This window comes from Chrysoperla carnea, chromosome 3, assembly GCF_905475395.1.
Source record: "Chrysoperla carnea chromosome 3, inChrCarn1.1, whole genome shotgun sequence".
Classification (NCBI taxonomy): domain Eukaryota; kingdom Metazoa; phylum Arthropoda; class Insecta; order Neuroptera; family Chrysopidae; genus Chrysoperla; species Chrysoperla carnea.
Genome location: NC_058339.1, coordinates 26297369 through 26315156, shown reverse-complemented (window position 1 = coordinate 26315156; position 17788 = coordinate 26297369). Strand labels below are relative to the sequence as shown.

At 28.0% G+C, this 17788-nt stretch overlaps 1 protein-coding gene across 1 annotated transcript in view; it reads right to left on the bottom strand.

The window, feature by feature from the left end:
- LOC123295956 overlaps positions 1-17788 on the bottom strand; it is a 146243-nt gene that overhangs the window by 61435 nt on the left and 67020 nt on the right. The window lies entirely within an intron of this gene.

Genomic DNA, 17788 nt, shown 5'->3' with positions numbered 1-17788 from the left:
TTTAATGATATAAGATCCTATAACGGAAAAAGGCTTCCAACTAACACCTCCAAATTATAAAGTGAAAATGACTGAAAACGTGTTAAAAACATTTTACGCCCACCAGCCTAATAAATATTTGATCATTTTTAACTTTTTGAACCCCCGAACTAAAAAAATGGATGTTATAAGTTTGACCGCTCTGCATGTGTGTCTGTGTTTGTGTGTCTCTAAACGGGCGAATTTATTTTTTTTGGTTTCATTTGAAAAGTAATTTAACGCAGAGTGTTTTATATAATTTTAACATATAAATAATTACTATGGAAATGAATGGTCAAATAAACCTGGCTGAATTCATTTCGAAAAGTAAAATGGTAAAATAATTAGATAATTCAAATAATAATTCAAAAGAACAAAATCAACTCAAATATTTCAATTTCAATTAAAATATTTCCAAAAATTTGTCCCAAAAAATCATAGCCCTCTAAGTATCCTTTTAATCTCATCTGATGTCCTTGACCATCACTTTGATATTGATTTAAGAAGAAGTGTTATAAGCTTAAAGTTTTTATCTGTGCTTCTGTGTGTTTCTCAGTGACATCGTAGCCCTTAAACGGTCGAGCCGACTTGATTGAGAATATTTTATAGCTTAAGTTTCCAAAAATCGGTTTACAAGGACAAATCGCTTTTGTCAGGGGTTTTTGTCAGAGGTTTTTTAAATTTTGTAAATTTCACTTGTTTAATTTTTAACGTTGGAAGAATAAATCAAGTCAATATATTTTTGTATACCATTGATAGACGATTTTTGTGTAATTTAGTAACCCAACCATTAATTTACAAACATTTCAAAGATTGATAATCATGGAATTTAAAAAGGGTAACTCTGCTAGTCGTTATCTCCTTTAGTTTCATACTTTTTAAGATTCAATTTGTAATTTTTTCTATTGATAAAAGAAAGAGAGTTAAAATGTTAATAAACGTTTGTTAAACATGATTTATTTTCCAGTTGAGGCGTTGAAAAAACAAATTAAAAAACAATGGCAGTGAATAAATTTTCATTTGTAGGATTAATAAAGAAAATAATACTTTTAGTTTACATACAGAATTGTGATTGCTACAATTTTCACGTCTTATGATAATGAAGTTTTGTTTTTCTAATGTTTTCGTATACTTTTTTGTTTAAACTTACCAGATATTTGTTGTCTTTCAATTTTTATTAAATGAACCGGTACTTTTGTATACATTCAAATGAGGCACATAAAGTAAAGAAACTTAATGTAATAAAAATAATTGTTTTCTGAATGTGTCATTTTAAGAATAAAATGGTTCTTTAGTTCTAAATACAAAATAGTTGCTTTAAAAACTTGTTCACTTATTAATTTGGTATCAATTGAGGAACTTACAAGATTAATTTTCCTTTGAGATTAAATTATCATTTGAAATGGAAAATTTTGATTAATAAAAGTAAATTACTTTCGAATGTGATTAAATATGTAAAAAATTTCGTGAATTTTAACTTACTAGTAATGTAGCAAGATCTTTTTTACTTGGCAAAGACATACCCGCAAAATTGACGCCATAAAAATTGGTGATTGCGTGAGAGAATGAAATCTGTCATTACAATTTTTTCGGTTTCTACTCGGGAGTCGTCAATAGCAGCTCCGATTTGGATGATTTCTTTAAAATGTTTCTTTTTGTATATCATTTAAAATCAGAAACCTCTCAGAAAGGGGAAATATTCTGAAGGGGTAAAACGCAATGTCCCGACTGATACGTCGACATCTTGTCTAAATCGCTTATCATAGAAGTTAGAAATTTCGATAGAACATTGCTTTTATACAGTAGGTGTCATTTAAGAAAGTATTTTTTGAAATACATTCCCTAAAGGGGTGAAATAGGTGATGAAAGTTTATATGAAAATATATGCAAACTATTGAGTTCGCTACTTAACTGATTTTAGAAATACTGTCACCTATAGAACACTACATTATCAGCAAATGACATGACCGTATTTATTTTTTTAAATTAGGGGTTTGCACTTAGAGCTAAAATTCTAAATCTCGCTAAGAATGGCTGTTTACACATTCTTTTATGCATCTGTATAAGTGTAGAAAGTAACACTTAGGTCTGGAAATAATTTAGTCCTATTTCTTAAGTACGATTCGCTATATAACATAATGAAGTCGAAAATTTCCAGGAATCCTGGAACACGTTTGAAATATTATTTTAGTATGAATTTATTATGAATCAATTTCTGTTAATCATTTCATATGGAATAAAAAGAAATCTCATTACGTTTAATATCAGAGGCGCAGGAGGTCTAAAAAGTGATGCAAAAATTATTCCAAAGTTTCTATCAAATTAAACATTAAAGTGCTTTAAGAGAGAATACGACTATTATTGCTTGAACAAGCACAATATATTTAATAACAGAGAAAGTTATCATGTGCACAAGTATGCATAGAGATAATACATAACTGTGTACACACACATTCTCATTTATAATCTGCATAATATTTACCGAAAGTGTCTAAATTATTGAAGGTAAAATCCTATTAATAGTATGCGAAAGAATAGCCTTGGAAGACATTTTTAATTTTTCTTTAAAATCGATCAAAAAAAGGACAGTTGTAATCAATGCTACGTTTTTTATGAATGTCTATGATAAATTATAAATCCGTTATAAAACAGGTAAATATCTTGGTGTACTTTTTAAAAGTGATAATAACCAAACCATGAGAATGCGTTTCTGCACGAAAACATTTTCTTTAGTTTCAAAATGGCGTGTATGACATTATTTCGGCACTCATATTATTATGAACGTTGTCATACGGTCCAAAATTAACATTTTACATCTAAATTAATATTTTAACCGCATCTTCTTCTTATAAGAAAAACGAACCGTATCTCTTTAGAAGTTTTACCCAGGTTCATAACAAACGAATGGAACTTACCTTTTCGTAGAAAGTAGGTAAACGATAAATTCAGGTAATTAGAAAATTGTGATTAATAAAGGAATCTTCTACGAATAATTCACAATCTTTCTTTACATATATGTGCACGATGTAGTACAACGAATTCTCCACATATAGTTAATTAATCTCTTGAATAGTTGCTTTCAATTTGCTTGTTAACTCTTAACAGTTGATAATCTAATATTGTGATGTATAATTACAGAAAATTTTCAGTGTTAAACTAGATGAAAACATCACTACTAACAGCTATTGAATACTAATGCCATAAAGCATATACATATTATTAGTGCTTAAATAATATTCTTGATAAGAGGAGATGATGAATGCATACAATAGTTATTATAAAATGTTTTAGTTTTTCTTTTTACCCGACTGTCAAAGAGTGGATATGTTTTTTGCGCGTATCATGTATGTATGTATGTATAAAGGTATATTTGTTTGTAGATTTCTTTATTATATCTCGTATCTTTCAAACGGCTCGATGAATTTCGGCAATGACAAAATGTAGGATTATCGGCGTGAAATAATAGTTATCCGTCATTAAAAAAAATTAATCAAACGTTTCGAATAGGGTCTCAAAATAAAGGAAATTAAAAGAGGATTACAAAAATATACATAAGAGGATTTTTTTTGGTTCCAGGACACTAAAAATTCTTAAATAAAATAAATAATTAAAATAATCAAAAACCCAACTGTTTTTAGTAAAATTTGAAAAGGAAGAAACAAATCCAGTAGTTTTCATAGCGACTTTAACAGTCATGACTCATTAAAATCTAAACCGGCTCAGATCTTCTCAATAATGGGTTTCGACTATGAAAGTCGCTACATAAACTACTGGACTTGTTTCTTTCTTTTCAGATTTTATCTTACGCAGTCGGGTATTTGATTTTTTTAATTCTTATTTTTAGTCATATTTCTTATCAGTCCAAATTTTCTCTATCTCGTTCTATAGTTGTTATAGCCGATGCCGTTATACCTATCAATAAAGCTTAAATGATTTTCTACTTAAGTTGATGCTTCGCCGAAAATATAATATATAGAAGTGAAAACAAACAATTGACTGAGTAAATTGTTGAAATACCCTGTGAAAAAAGTATTGAATATCAGTGGTTGCATTATTTTTTTATAAATTAGAAGATTTAAAAAAAACCGCACAATTATAATTTTTGAAAATATTCGAAAATATTTACTGGAATTTTTTTGTTGTTTTTCAAAAAATTTTCAGGAAAATATTTGTTGAAGGTATATGCAAATTTTCAACCATCTATCTTTAATGGGCACCAAAATTTTGTCTTAATTTGTGCCCTCGTGGTTAAACAGTGACGTTTACGAAAAAAATACAAGATCCAATTGACCCTTTGTTGCTCATTTTCTAACTCCCTGAGCACTCTATAAAAATTTCAGCTTGATATCTCTTTTCGTTTTTGAGTTATCGTGATCACAAACGGACAGACTGACAGACTGGACTAATTAGGTGCTGTTATGAACACCTATACCAAAACTTTGCTCGAAGCATCAATATTTTTAAGCGTTTCAAACAAGGGACTATACTTCGTAGTTGATATATATTACATATATACAGGGTAAAAAAATATAGTGCATTATTCTATATTTAGTTATACCTATATTGTATTTTATTGTTTGTTTATGGATGGAATATGTTGATACAATATTTCTGAACAGAATACAAGTAAACATAAAATATATAATACAACATATACTTTAATTTATATAGTGGTTTACAAGATATATAGAGTGCATCTTTAATACTGTAAACAAACTTCAGTGACGTTGCACTAAATTTAAAAGAAAGTGCATGTAGAACGATAAAAAACAACCCGGTTAAGAAAAGTTTTACGTAAATATGTATAAAAGTAATTAAATAACTTAAGAACGTGGAAAAGACACTAGAATGAGAGACTAACATACCGATTTCGTTGACTTATGCACTAACATTTAGCGTTAATGTATAAGCTCCAGTTCACGGAATGATTTCAAATGAAAACATAGGCGAATGTACGCCAAAAAGTATTTAAATAATTTATATGAATTTTTTATGAGATTTTTTTCACAAAAATAAGGAAAAAGTTAATAAAACGCGTACCGGGGACTTTATATTTTCGAGATATAATCACCTGTAATATCTACTCACGGACAAACTTACATGCGTACACAGACACGCACACACACGCATACATGACTCAAAAAGTAGTCTACAATGTAATAACTATAAAACGTAATAAATTGTTCAAAACTTCGATTTTCTCACCCAAAGCAACACACAATCAATTCACTGGGAAGTTCGTAACCAAGAAAGTACCAATTTTATACCTATTTAGGCATCCCCTGTATATTATTTTAAATAATTTATATTTTCTAGTAGTCAAAAGGTACTATTTATTTTATTTTTATGGTATTTCAGTTGTATATAGTATCTACATTTAATTTTATAAAGTGTTTTGTATGCAGATGTTAACTATTTTTCTTGAATAAAACTAAAGTTGACAAGCAAAGACAATCTAACAATAGTTTAATTCTATTAATATATGTAGGAGAGACGGAATACTCTTCCCCTTTTATTTTCTAAGTCTTTTAATATAATATCAGACGATTTTAAATGGGTTAGTATAAGTAGGCGTGCAAGATGAAATTTAGCTGCTGAAACTGAATGTTAAATCGAATCGTTTTTTTTAAATATGGACATCATGCAACTTTAAAGTAGAAAACGGTATTTGTACCAAGTGCCACTTTTAAAACACTTAATTCTTTTGGTGGAAGCGCGGATAAATAAATAGCTCATAGTAAGAAACGATATAAATACACCAATCAAAATATTTATTTAGTGAGTTGTAACTAAATATTATGGTCTAGGAGACGGTATAAGATCAAACTTCACCCATCTGATAACTAAATAAGCCATATTTATTAAATAAAATTTTATTGATTTTTGTAACACTCCTATCTTTAGTTTTTTAGTACAGGACAATTTTTAATTTAATATAATTTCAATCAATGTTTTCCTATAGGCCTATATCATCAATTTCTTAATTTAATTATCTTTCTTCTGATACCAATTTCGATTGATTTACAGCTCGTTGTATAAAAATATTAACGAAAAAATCTAGAATTATTACAAGTTCAATAACCTTTACACGAAAATGACTAGAATCAAAATATGCCTAAAAATTGGTAGCGATTGCAGGAATGTATTTATAATAAATAATTAATTATTGAATAAATCAAAAAATAAAATGTTTTATTCTAATATTTTAATTAAATTGATTTTATCCAGTACAGTACCTATAAGTTATGTGTGCTTCAAGGTGATTAAATATCAATTCAATATATTGGAACTATATTATATATATTTTAACTAGTACGAAATTAATACTAGAACTAGAAATTATTGGAATTGTAAAACCGTATTCAACACAATCATACAATACGGTTGGAATCAAATATAAACACAAAGAGGTGTTATCCAGAAGGTTGGCATGTGGAATCAAGTATGGTATATACTGTTAGTACATACATATTATTATTATTATTACAAGAGTATACAGATTTTCATTGTATTTATTGAATTCATGCATTAACATATGTGTATTCATATATACCGTGGCTCCATTAGATTTGTAAATAATGCATTACCTACTATAATTATAAAATTCCAGTCATTTTACTGAAACAATTCCTTTTACTCCAGTAACCTTGTCGCATGAAAGTATGGCGTACTTTGCATCAAACCTGATTTTTTACAGACTTGTTTAAAGTTTGTGATCTCGAGTGCTAAACTTTGTCAAGAATCGAAAAATTTCGGATTTCGGTTATTTTAACCCAAAGCGACTAGTTTTTGATAGAACTTGATCCGGACGTTTTTAAAGTAGACCAAATTCACTAAAAATATGAGACTAGAATTGTGTCTGTAGAATAGTTTCTGAGATAAAGCTTTTCAAAATTCGTCATTTTTTCAAACTTTGCAATTTTTCAGAAGAACACAAAGCGCTCTGAACGTCTTCGAAGAGCCAAGTCCATGGCACAATAAAAGGTCATCAGAACCGTTGTACAGGTTCCAGAAATTATTGTCAAATGAAAAAAACAAGAGCCGTTGCATAAACCTGCTGACAACTAAAATGGGAAATCACGATATTCAAGTATTCCAAGCAGAGGAACTTTCTAACAGCTCATCATCACTACAGCTGTATCTGTTGCCTTTACATATGGTGTAGTGGTGGTCGTTGGTGAAGACATTCACTTGCTGATCATCCTTGCTGATATCTCATACCAACGTGAAATTTTTTTTAAACAAATGTGGAAGAGGCAAATAATCAGATGTTATGTATTCCACCATCGCCTATTCAAAAATTTGAAGTCAGAGCTTTTTCTTTGGATGAACTTTGAAAAGCTTTATCTCGAAAGGTATTAGGGTCTACTATTGTAGCAAATTAGTATCTAGTCTCATATTATATCTACTTATGGATAAAGTTATTGGATTATGTCAAAAAGTTGGAACATAAATTTTTTTCATGGGATTAATTAGTAGAGAGATTCGAGAGTGACTCCGCCCTATAAATGGGTGTTTTACCTCAATAATGCTTATTTTTGTACATATCCCAAAAATCCTAATATATATCAAAACTTATATGATCTGCCCGGGATCCTTTCTTTCAAAGATTTCTTTTCTTATTGACCACTTGCAAATAAGCTGTTTGGTATCAAGTTATTTACGAATTCCGTATCTGCGTTTTAGTCAAATTCACAAGTAAAATTAGCTTCAATAGTGTTAAAAGGTGATTATCCAATTTGAGTGGAGATTTTACCTTGCTTATATTTTGTAATTCTTCATAAAATTTTGCAATTAGTTTCTCTATATCTATGGTCATGTTTTTTTATAATTACCAAATATTGTATAATGAAGCCACTGTATTGTGTTCTCATAATGCAGGAAATGTTGTATTACATGTCAGTTTCATATCGTAATCATAATTTATAGCTAGAACAGTTAGTTAAAATTATGTGTACATATTGAAGGCAATATAACATTGAATATTTAACCAACCCAAAACATGTAAACATGTCCTTATTATTAAATATTTGGATAAAATTTTATTTTTAAATTATTTACAATCAAGGCGTATATATAATTATTTAAAAGTATGGATGTAATTTTCATAAAGGCTCTCCATAAAATTATCATCTAATACGGAATAAAACAGAATTGATTTCATATAACTTACAACCTTTAAATTGTAAATTTACGTATTTAAAAATTAATTAAAATTACAGTTAATTTTATCGCGCCGTCAACCAAATGAGGTGATTTTTAAGTGACTAAAGTACAATTTTCTTATATACAAAACTTAAAAAATAAATACAACTCTTCCATTCTATTTTACTCGGTTTCTGTCAAAAATACTTCACATTTTTATAGAATCAATTTTCTTGGAAATTTTACTTTATTAAAATCAATCAATCGTCTATAATTTTCCACATATACTGGGTGTTCCAAACCACCCGTCCAGGCTGATTATTCTGAATAGTTTTAAAAAAAAATTGAAACGAAAAAACACGTATCAAATATTTTTTGAAACTCTATCTAACCATACCAAAAACACCCTCCACCCTCAACCCCTGTTAGGGATAGGAGGTGTAACTTGAAAAAATCAAATGGAAACCCCTATTTTTTTCTGCAGATTTGGATTCTTCAGAAGAAAAGACAAACATAAAGCTCTTAGAAAGAATTAGATATGAATCATTTTAGATTTAATTTTTTTTCAGACTTTCCAAAATAAAAATAAAAACATTTTTACAAAAATAATTTTTCTAAATGATAATAAAATATGAAAAACAAAACAGAATATAGTCTTTTCTTCAAAAAAACAAAAACAAAATTGAAAATAACTATTCTCGATTCAAAAAACTTTTCTCGCCTTCACTTGAACTGCTATTCTAATGCCAAATCTAAATTCTAATGCCAAATCTAAAAGAACGATTTTTGTCGATTGTAGCGTGATCTACCGAAAATCGGGAAAAATTTCTTAGACAAAATGTTTGTCTTTTCTTCTGAAGAATTCAAATCTGCAGAAAAAAATAGGGGTTACCATTTGATTTTTTCAAGTTACACCCCCTACCCCTAACAGGGGTTGAGGGTGGAGGGTGTTTTTGGTATGGCTAGATAGAGTTTCAAAAAATATTTGATACGTGTTTTTTCGTTTCAATTTTTTTTAAAAACTATTCAGAATAATCAGCCTGGACGGGTGGTTTGGAACACCCAGTATATATAATAGTCCGTTTCATCTGATTCCGTGTCTTAAAGTACAAAAAGTTTGTTTTTCCTGAGTGTAATTTTATATGAAACCCTGTCTTATTGATAAGAAAACTATTCCTTTTGTATAACATGTATTAGAGTATATAGTTTGCAAATTTGGCAATAAATTTACATTTTGCATCCGATTAAAGAAAATTGTGTTTTTATTGAAATTCTTTAATAATAATAAAGTCCAACATTCACAACATTCTGAACTATAGATATAAAATCCTGTATTCATATAATCAGAACAATAAAGACAAATACCTACATAATCTGAAAATGTTCTTATTTTCATAAAAACTTTTTAAAATTTCTTTTCTTATTTTTATCCATTTCAGCAACAAAAATAAACTTTTTTTTTTAAAGAATTAGCTTCCTTTGTATATAAAATTATAACAACGATTGTTACAAAATCATTTAACAATGTCAAAAGAAATAAAATTTATAATTTATTCTTATTGTCTTTTTCTTATAACTTAAAAAAAAAAGTGTCAGATAGATAGAAGTTATAGTTTTCGTAATAATTTTATAAATGCCCAACATAAAAGCAATGTCGTGAAGATTGAAAGTTCCTATTCAATTCAATATTTATATTTTTTTTTTTTATAATGATTTTCGTTATCGATAATGGTAGCTGAGAAAAACTTTATAATTTGTTTTTACAAGGTGGTGATTTATGTTTACAGATTTTTATGTATATTGAAAAATAAAGTTTTTCTTTCAAATTATTTTGAAGATAAAATAATATGAACAAAAATTACTTTAAAGGTTTTTTATAACACTTTGAAACTGATTTTACATGGCTTCAAATGCAATTCACGTTCAAGATTTTTGATTAAATAAAATTTTGTTCTTACGATACTAGTGATATAACAGCATTATTAAGGTACGCCTGCGAAATTCGCACAACGAGTGCATAGCGCGAGTGGGACAATCGTAGAAGTACGTTAATAAAGCGTTATCACACATGTATCACACAAAACTTTATCTACGCCTCTAAAATGAAAAAATAAACTATAGTAACTTGTTATTAGTTTACATTTTGACAGTAATTTGGAATGTGGTAAATGTATTCATTATAATAAAAGTGCGGTAATGAACTATTTTTCCCATGCATCAGAAATGTACTTCTTATCTCATAGGGCATAGATAAATTAAATTATTGCCTTTCTCCGAAAAACGAAAGCGATAGCCTCGTGACATCATTACTTATGGAAGTATCACAATGCGAAAATGACATTAAAAACAAGGGAAAACAAACAATTGACTGAGTTAATTGATTTAATGCCACGTAAAGATAATGTTGATGACTCAATCGATTTGTTTTTTTATGTCTTGTAAATAAAGAAAGACAGCCACTCCTAAAGAGCTACATATACATTCAAGTCACACACACATAGACGATAGCATATATCTCTCACTGGTAAACAGTGATTTTTAGGAAAAAAAACGTTTCAAACTAAAAACCTTTGAAACTATTTTAAAATAAGTTCAAATTCTTAACCTCTATTATTATCGATCACGAAGCAAATCAAACGGTAAGTTATTTAACAGATATATTTTAGTATTAGATTTGACGCCTACTTTACGAATCTTTGGGTTGTGTCAACTAAAAAACAAATCCTATATATTTATTGGTGTCTGGGTATATAAGAATATATTATACCAATATTGTTGCTCTGTTTTTATTTTGTTTTTGCCTTTCGACATTTTTTTCCCTTGAAACTTTTATTAAACAAGTTTGAAAATATATTATCGGTTTTCTCTCTTTTTATAATGGTTTTTCAGTTGATCCTTTTCTTGTTTCTTAATATTCTTGAATGTATATGCATCTTCGAGGTGTTGTTTGTGCATTTTACATTAGATTTATTTTTTCCTTTTTTTTTTTTGTCGAATATAGGTGATTTTTATAACTTGCTTTTATCTATTAGCACTCGCACTTGAAACATCTTCCATTAAATTACCTTTTTCCTTAGACCTTTTCCAAACTGAACCCATTTTGGGGATCATCGCCTAGATTTTATTTGTTCCGGGTACGAAACCCTTAGCTCGAACTTGAAACATAACTTAGTACTCTCTCCATTAAATTATCCTTCATGCGAAAGAAAAAAATTTAAAATACGTTCATCCGTTTAGGCGTTACGATGCCACAGACGGGGAGACAGACACACGCACACACATATAGCGGACAAACTTGTAATACCTACGCCTTGTTTTGCTTGGGGGGTTAATTAAAATGAAACAAAAAATTAAAAGTTAAACTAATTCATTTATAGCACATCAGAATGAATACATAAGAATGAGTTATATGTAAATCCCATGTACTTTGAGATGATAAACGCATCTCTATGCTAGTAAAAATTTATGGTACACTCTTTTTGCGTCTCCTGTATATCAAATACTTGACTATAATAAGAAAACATAGTAACAAAAGATTCATTTCAATCCTTCAAATTCTATGTGATATTTATCTTCCATATTAAAACCAGAATGAAAGTAAAAGATAAAAAATATTTTATTTAATAAAATTATTTTTAGAAAAACCACAAAAATTTATTATTTGTTTTTATCACAAAAATGCAATGAAAAACTTTTTTTATAAGATGAATTTGATTAAAAAAGTAGTAGAAAGAAATGGAAGCTTTTGGGTTAATATTACTGCAAAAATAAAGAAACATTAAGTTATGCTAAAGAAAAGTTTTTTTTTTGGTAATATTTTATTGTGATAGTAAATAAAGCGAAGCACATACTTTTGGAAATGTGATAATATATTTTCGTTATAAAGAGTATGGCTATTATAATTCTTATTTTTCCATTCCTCTTTATATTAATTTTATTAAACTTAGTGATCTATAGGTTGCGTATGCTATTCTACAGATCCGCAAGTCCCATATTAGAAATATTTTTGTAGTAAGTATGAGAATCAGATAGTATGTCAAATTATGTTATTATTAAAAAAGATTATGATGGTAACAGCGCTGATTGTCGTAGCATAATTACATAACTATTAATCGTACTCGTTATATAACTACCTAGATTTAATTAATTTTGAAGAGACCAATTAGAAACGTGGAAAAAATACAACTTGTATTAACTTTTCGAAAAGAATTAAAATAAAAAATTAAGCCTGTAACAAATAATTTTAAAAATGAAATAAAGTTTACGTAAGTTCTGTGCCATGACATCTTATGACTGTTTTTAAGACAATTATAAACTGCCGTCTAGTACATCCACAAATTTAAATCTCAAATGCAAATGTTTATTTTTGTCTAGATGAATTCAGATTATTTGATATTTGAGACCAGGTCACATAACAATCATAAAAGTACTTGAAATTTTGTTTTCGTGTCTGCAAGTCGATCTGCTAAAGTGATAAGTTCATTAAGTGTCATGGGCAAATTACGATTTAAGTCCACTTGCTTTTTTTCTGCTTGCTACAAATGTTTCTATTAAGTAGTAGGTTATATACCAAAATAATTGTGTATTTTCTGGCTTTCATTGCGTTCACTACAATGCTGGTATGGTATAGAGACAGACACATATATAATATCTATGTTAGAATAAGTAATATTAACGTATTTAATAGGTCTATCCATCAGAAATATTGTGGGTATCGCCAACCAGTATTGGGCCTGACGCTGTTACGTTGATTCGTCCGCCATAACTATTGCTAATGTTATATTATTCCCTCAATACAATATACAGTATGGCGTTCACAACGATACTAACATAGCGATATCCATAAAAAATTTATTACTGTGTATGAGCATGGTTTTAAGATGTTGAACCTTTTGTGCTTGTTAGTAGTAGGCTTTTCAATTTATACGGCTCTTCTAAATAGGATTGATTATTATTAAGACGCACCTAAGCATAAATAATCAATACTTAATTAATAGTTAAGTACTGAAAAGTTTCGTATTATAATTATAAACTAATAATAAAGCGGCTTGAAATATTTCACCTCGAATTTTGGCATTTATAATATTCGTGAAATAGGGGCTTTCAATTAGAGTGATACTTTTTAGAATTTTGATTTAAACCAAAAAAAAAAAAAAAAAATTCAACACATCAAAGAAAATTTTTTTTTATTTTGATAGGTTTTGCAGTTATATTGTGCTCAAAATATCCTTGAAATTCCCCACCGAAATTTAAGGTCTCCAATTGTTTGTCCAAAAGTCCAATAATAATAAATTCAAAGAAAATCGCAAAAATTTCACAAATGACAAAGCATTTTGAATGGAGCTCTGTACAAGGAGTCGTAGTTGCCATTTTTAAGGTATTTTGTCCTAAGATTCAAAAAACATATTTAACTTTGATACGTTGAGTATTCAAATTTCTAATAAGAATCATTCTTATTGGAAGACCCTATGTTACAATAATAGTTTACAGATATTTCTACGAAATTCAGGGTATTACACTAGCTCTTTATTCTATACCGGCTAATACATTTGTTAAGTTGAACCTCGTTGTAAAATTTTTCTTCAATTTTGTGTCGCTGTCGAGGTCGGCTACAGATATTTGTTCAATACATGTGTTCTGCAATCAATTCAAATTCAAATAATAATAATAAATAAACTGATTTGTAAAGCAGGCTCTTGAGAGAGACAAATCCTTTTGGTTCATTATCTTTGCTAGTCAAAAGTCAAAAGATTTTAGAAGGATTTTTATCAAAATGAAGTCATTTTTGAATTGTTTCATTCCAACCTTAAAAAAAAAAGTCTTTTTGAGAAGATAAAAGGTAGCTTCTAGCCACCATCTTTTGTATAACACCATAAAATTCAATAGCATTTTTTTCAAAGTATAGCATCATTCATTTGATCTTTTCTTATTTTTATTTGGCCATGTAGATAACTACTACACAATTGAATTCCATTCCAAAATACTTCAACTTAATTTAACTTTGCCAAAAATAGTTTTTTTTTATCTTTTAAGTGCAATATCACGAAAACGAATAAATTTTGGAAGAAATCCTTCTGGGAACTTTTAAATTAAGTCACAAAGAACTTTATTTTTAGCTCGACTAGCCAAATCATGAATTTTTGCTTGTAAAGTATCTCAAGTGTAATCAAATTAGTAAACAGATCTTGTTCCTTATATTTTGATTAATCAATTTCCTCCCTAGCAGTAGATCAGTCAATATTGCGACATTATTCATCGGTGAGAGACCGTATGATAAATGACAAAGAACATACTATTTACAAGTATTACAACATTGATAATATGAAAATAATGATATCTCTCTAGATTATAAAATATATATATATATATATAAATTATTCGTTACGTATTGAACCGAATTTATAGAACAGGTAAAATTTGTAGTGTTTTAGGTATAATAGTTGGTTCGATAAGTTTACCTGTCAATATATGCATGTATTTGTGGTTGTATAGATAATACAAAACTTTATATCAGAATATAATACACATTTTAGGGAATTATAGATTCTATTTTGCATATATTAAATATTTGTTACATGTAGTCATGTTTTGTACCCTAAATATTATACTATAGAGTGTAGTAATATCACTATTCGAATACTTATTTGTTTATCGTAGACTTTAAAATGGATATTTTAATAAGTTTCGATTAGGCATACAAAATATTTGGGTTATTTATCTTTTAATAAAAAAAAAACTTTTAATAACAAAAAACTATTCCAAAACAAATTAATATGCACTAAAAAGTAAAAAATAACGATAATGTAATATAGATATAATTATTGTTATTTTTGGAGTCGGTGTCAACCAAGAAAACAACTGTGATGGAACAGTTTGCTGCATTAATTTGGCTGACACTGACTCCAAAAATAACAATAATTATAACTACATTATACTATCGTTATTTGTTTAATTTTAAAGCCTCAAAAAGCAGATGCAAAAGTTATAACATTGTACTTTAAGTTGCCGTGATTATGGATTTACGATATACATCGTGTAAAAATGTCATACATGAATTATCTCTAGAAATTTTTGTTCGGCATCCTTGAAACTCACGATTTTCTATAATTTTCAAGTTGTTCGATAACAAATACTTATCTCTTTTGTTCAGTGTCTGACAAAGCAATTTTTGTATTTGTTATTCAGTTGCCTTTCCGTCAAACTCTCGGAACGTCGTAAAGGAAAACGAGTTACAAGACTTTTTGTTAATAAAAAAGTTGTTTGGCTAAACATAATTAATCCACAGAAATAACTAGAGGTATTAATTGCATGGAGCCTTAAAAAGGCGGAATTAAGCAAATAAAAATTGTGTTTTTATTATTAATGACTAGAGGTATATTTATCAATGACAATGTATGCCGACTAGTAGGCTTAAATATAGTATAGGTAGTAATTGATACGCAAAAATCAATTTTTCAGTAACCAGAAGCATACAAATTTACGCAAATAATCGTACAGTGTTTTTGTAAAACAACCTCATTTCGAAACTTTATTCTATGCCTTATTGGTACACCATTAGTATATCTCCTTTTATACTGTCTAAACTTTAGGGATAAAATATATGAAATTAGTTTGTTTTCGGTTTTCTAGTATATAATTAAATATCTTATGCGTATTTTACAATTACACTTTCCAAATTTCATTTATTTTAAGTAAAATTTATACCGAATATAATAATAGTTTTGAATATATAAAAGTATAATATCAATATGGCTTTATATCGCTTCAAAGTTGGTTCTATTTACATATAAAATTACTATGAATTTAGTGAACCTGATTAGATTGCATCGATAAGGTTTTATAATACATATTATATGAAAGTTGATTGTATTAGTTAAAATCATTTTATAATAACACCCTATATTATAATAAATTCTAGGTATAGAAATAATTTCTCGATTGTTACTCTAGTCCATACATAATCAAATAGATATGGTCTATACATAATACCTACTATATTCCCTAAACTATTAGTTGCTATTAGTATATTTAGTATTATATGTACGATAGATAAATACCTAGTTAAATACAAATGACAAATAGTCATAACTTTACCAAAATATCCATTTTATTATTTTATATAATGTCTAGTTTTACAACAACAACAAAATCTATGCTTACTAAAAAGTGGCGACTTTTCTTTCTTTCTTTATATTATTATAAGGTGCACCTTTTCTTAATTTATACTATTTGCAAAATTAAAAAGAAAAAACTTTCATAAATTTTCTCTTTTTTGCAGTGGAAATAGAGAAAGAAACATCAGGAAAAAACATACCTATTTCAAGATTGTCAAATTGAATATTTCTTTTCTTCCATGTCTATTTTGTCATTTAAGACAATTTAAAAAAATATTTCGATTTTAATTGATTATGGTGCCAAAAAAAAAACAGTCTTCCTGGCCAGATTTAACTCCAGGAAGGGCAAGTTTTGTAGTGGATTGCATATAATCTAGCAAGCCAGTCTTCCCAGAACCAAATTCGATCCAGGAGAGCATACCTTGGGACTAGAGGATTAAGAAAAATAGTATATAGCCGACCCTGTAAACGACAACCGAAGAAAAGCCTGTTTATAAATTATAGCAACGTTTAATTTCTATTTCTTCTTCTAACTTTACTCATTATAAAAACTTAATTTTTCCAAATATTACACAAGATCAACTAAAAACGATAAATAAGGGTACTTAATTCCGTAAGGCATTCAGAGTTTCTGTTTCGTTCGTTCATTTAGGAACAGCTTGTAATAATAAACAAATCACCAACGAAATTTTCGTAGATTGATATATTTCATTTTTCCAATTTCATTATTCGACAACTTGTAATGTTGGTAGAGTAAAAATTTGTTTTTTTCAATTTTGAGGTGCATTTACTGCCGAGAACGTCTTTCTTTTTAACTTAAGTAAGAAAAACTATGTAAGACCATATTGCAATCATGGATTTTATTATATTTAATTTTGAGAAATTTGATAAATTAAATTTACATTGGGCTTAAATTCAATAAACTGAACATTTTATGAAATATCCTAATTTCGAATTTTCTTGCAAAATTAAAACACAGTTTTAGCGCGCTGTGTATCTAACAGCTAATACAAATAATGGACTCGAATATAATAGGTATTTATTAAACATTAATAAACGAATATTCTAATCAAACATTTTACGTAGTATTTAAATGTTATAAGACTCTTTTAAGCAATTTTTTATGATTTATGACTCCCAGAATAAAAACGTTTTTTAGAATAATTATTATCAGCTAAATCTCTTCAGATAAGTTTCAGTATCTTCTATTATAAAACAAGGCAATTAACTTACAGAACTCCATTAGACTTCATCGATTAGTATGATTAATAGAAATATTCACTTACCTAGAACAAAGAAAAATAAAAATTAGTTTATATATAGTTTCTGCTGGTAGAAATTATTGTTTCTATACATTTTTATTCCTAAATTAAGTATTATTTGCCCATTCATTGGATCACTAAAATCTATATTTTTACCCTTTTTATTTTAGACAATGAGAAAGTTTAACATTGACCATACCTCACTATAGCCAACCATAAACTGTATGATGAGGTTATGACATAATGACA